We start from the raw sequence: 4,359 nt of genomic DNA on the forward strand, positions 1-4,359 counted from the left end.
TTCATTTTATAAAAATTCTAAAGTTTCTAGGAGCCGCTATGTCTTGGATATCAACAAAGTATAGGAAAAATTATTCTGTAACTTCAGTAACATTTTTTTTGAAGTGATATTGATGATTTCATTAAACTTTAACAAGATTTGGTAGAAAATTCCATTCGTGTTAAAATCACACACGTTTCATACTGGACAATTGAAGATACAGTTTTCCAAAGCACTTAAATATAAAATTAATTTCTGTTGAACACAAATGATAATAAAACTAGATTTCAGGTCTCACCGTCTACTTTTTAAGAAATATAGACTGTAACATAAAAATATAGGTTTTATTTTTTATTGTTATATTCTACCCAAAATAAGTTTCTATGTTTCTGAAAAGGATACCAACTAGTCGGGCTTTTGTTATCCAAGATTCTTGTTGTTAACATATTTTTGTAACACGTTCTTCCGTTGGAAGTTTCTTTTAAAAATTTTGTGAAAATTATGCGAGATCCATTTCATGTAATGACAACAAATTGGTTTATTTCATTTATAATACGTTGACACGAGTTCTGGCTTACGTTCAAATACAACGATTCGTACTCCAAATTATATTTGATATAGAAGAATGCAATTCATTGAGTAATTAAATAACTCACTAACTTTTCTAAATTCTCATTCACTGTTCAAATAAATACTTCACTGACTGGAACCCGTTAATTGAGTAATCACCTCAATGATTATTGTATTTCTCAAAGTAACTTGATCATTAACATTCAGAAACATTCTAGGACCTTTTTTTTTTTTAGCTTACTTGATCGTAACATCATACGTCTCCTTGCAAACATCTAAGGTAAAGTAATAAAAACATAGCCTATAACAACACTTCTCCCATTATAGATTGTGAAGTTCCTTGAACAATCCTAATAAAAAACTAAAGTACTGCACCAAACTGTTTATTCACCTTTTATTTTATTTTTGAGGTTTTACTCTCCAAGGCCAATGGTATGTAAATGTCCCTTATCATCATTGGCTGTCCTGTCACTGGAGCAGTTCTTTCAAGTAAGTAAGGAACAAATCCATTCCTCTAAAGGAGGTCTTGACAGAGACTGTGGACTTCTCAACAGGTAGGTCGTCTTGCTCATTAAATTCATTTGGAGTTACCCAACTGACCATTCTCTCACCTATGTATTTCTAAAGGCAATCACAGTGGATAGCCTTTAGCTTGTGCTTCTGTAAACCATACCATCGACTCATTTCTGTACAAAATATGAATCTTTCCAGCATCTTTTAAACTCAGTATTTCATTCTCTCGTTCAATATTGTAAGCCATACCATAGTGCCTTAATGGAATTCAGTCTTATCAGTATTAATGTCACAGTGATTTTCCATTTTATCACATATTGTATTATATCAACGATGTGTTTTAATATCCTTACATATTCTGTATAAGGCTGCGTTGAGTAACTGCCCTCTGGATAAGAATCCAGTTGATCCTATGTGCTTTACACTTCATCCTAAACATGATAGATAATGACGCATATTCCATAGCTTCATGCACTGCTGTTTGATAACTGACAAGTCGCAGTGGAGGATCATGGTTACACGTTTTCTGATGTTCATCAGCATAAATGACTAGTTGGTTTAAGAGTTGTATCTTTCCACCATTCTATTAAAAGATCAATAGAGAGCTGTTGTCAAGTTCTTTTTTTATTCCAAAAATTTGACAATTCCTTAAAGTTAATTCAAACTTTCATCTCTGACCTTAATGTAGTTCCAAAGGCACCTCAAAACTTGAAACAAATTTATTGACAAGTGGCCTTGTTAGTTTTTACTTCTTGGCTATGAATAGCATACACTCCTGGCCATTTGGAGAAATAGTCTACCATAACCATGATGTATGTATTTCAATAGTCACTCTGTTATCAAGCATATTGAGAACAACTTTCACAAGTGATGCTCCAACACAATACTGTTGTAACTACCCATGTTTATTTCATATACTTTTATGCTCACAGTATATTTCACAAGAATTACTACAGATGCTTGGCACCCAACCCAACAAAAGCACTCTCTCTCTGTTGACATCTTAACACCCAAGTGTCCAGCTGTTGGAAGGTTTTGGAAATAGACAGCTGCATAATGGAAGTACCAACTATTGTTGATATTTTTGTTCACTAGTCTTATTATTTTTGACATAACAAGCCCTCTTGTAGACATAATGAATCCCACTCTGGTAAACACATCTGTCTTCAGGTTGTATGGCACAACTAATTTGCTATCAGGATTTCTCAGCAATATTCTAGATCACTCTGTAATTGGTTTCAATATCATTTATTTCTTGAGCATCTTTTAGTTGAGTGTTGGACCATATTCATTCTTCTTTGTCACTTGTGGATATTACATCTTATAATTTGTTGTACCTCTTTTGTCATTTGTGGATATTACATCTTATAATTTGTTGTACCTCTTTTGTCACTTGTGGATATTACATCTTATAATTTGTTGTACCTCTTTTGTCACTTGTGGATATTACATCTTATAATTTGTTGTACCTCTTTTGTCACTTGTGGATATTACATCTTATAATTTGTTGTACCTCTTTTGTCACTTGTGGATATTACATCTTATAATTTGTTGTACCTCTTTTCAACATTTATACTCTTCATTATCATATGGTCTTCAAGAAAATTCACCAGGGTTTTCATGATTACATTTAAGGCAATGCACTACTGAAATTTCCAGTTTTCATCAAGAAACCTATAAACTGGTTCAATTAAATATTGAATCTCTCATTGCACTTGGTGCAGATGTGGTATTGTCAGCTAAATACATCCAAGTAATTTATGTTTCTCAATGTTTAGTTAACCCTTTGTTGTTTATTTGATCTGGTTGTGCTTTAAGGCTCATCCTTTTAGTATTGTCTCATTGGTGTGTTAATAACTGTTAGTTCCTCAGAGCCTTGGCTGTAATGACCACATTTAGTATATTCATACCATTTTTTACTGACATCCTTTGAGATGACTTGTTTTTCTCTATGAGTTTTTTGTAACCAATTCCTGGCAATACATTATTTCAAGATACACTTGAAACATTTATGGTCTGTAGTTTATTTCCTCCATGTTGTATAACTCATCCTCTTGGTTCTTCCAGATCAATCATCAGTTAGAGTTCGTGTTTGAGAACTGTTTATTTTAGCATTGTAAGTTCTGAATTGAGCCAGATATATCTCCAATTGTAACATTTTTATCATAGTCCATTATTTTGTCAACTATTTTCAATGTTATTGAATTGGCTAACTACATTCTGGAACCATATTTGGTAGTGATATGGCTGGATTATTCTAGGAAGGTCCTTGAATAACAGATGACACAGAAGTAGTAGTAACAGGTGTAGACCAATTAGGATCTATTAAATATTTAATAATAAATGGTATTTGCATTGGAACTCTTGGACAGAAGCAAAAAAAATGTATTTAGTTTGATCCTTGCATTTACCAATTAACTTTCTAATTTTTTTATTCTGTCACTGATGTTCTATTATACCTCACTGATTTTGCTGTTATAATCTTTCTATACTTCAATATTTTTGTTCTAATCTCTATACAAATCACCAATAGTTTCATCGTCTTCTATTACTCATTTTCGTTCTTGATTTTTCTTTAAATACTACACCTCTTTCTTTTAACACCTCCCAAATTCCTATTTCTAATCTCTTGATTTTATTTCAACTTTCTGTTTGATTCTAATTTTTATCTTTCAGTTCTTTCAATTCTCTGTCATTCTGTTTGTTCTTATTTCCACTGTATCATCGTCTATAGCTGGTTTTCTGGTGGGCACAAAGCCATCTTGAAACTTGAAATTTATTCAAAGTTCTATTTTATTTACACCAAAAGTAACCTCCCCTCATTGTGACAACAGTTTTGTAACATTCTACTACTGGGCAGTGTTCAACCCAAACATCACAGACAGAGTTTGTATCAAACTTTAAAACAGTAAAAAAAAAAAGTTAACTTTCAACTGTTCACTCATAAACAACATAAACATACCAAGTTTGTTTCATTCCCTTTTATGCCAGAAATTGCTAATGAAATTACTAGCCTATTTAATAATTTAAACATTGGTGTAAAAACTTTATTCAAACCTTCACATAAAATCAACCCGATACTACCAAAGTCAGACAAATGTTTTTTGAAATATGTAGTATGTTCAATTATCAATAAACACTCTTGCCTATGTTTATAAATTGTTTGCTTGCCTTTGTATGATTATTACATTAAGGTTAGGAACTCTGTCTAGGATAAATTTTAAGTTATAACAGAAATTGTTTATAACACGTTTGGTATGAAATGAAACAGAAAAATGACAAATTTCTTATATTTAA

Source organism: Tachypleus tridentatus, chromosome 8 (genome assembly GCF_004210375.1).
Source record: "Tachypleus tridentatus isolate NWPU-2018 chromosome 8, ASM421037v1, whole genome shotgun sequence".
Taxonomy (NCBI): Eukaryota; Metazoa; Arthropoda; class Merostomata; order Xiphosura; family Limulidae; genus Tachypleus; species Tachypleus tridentatus.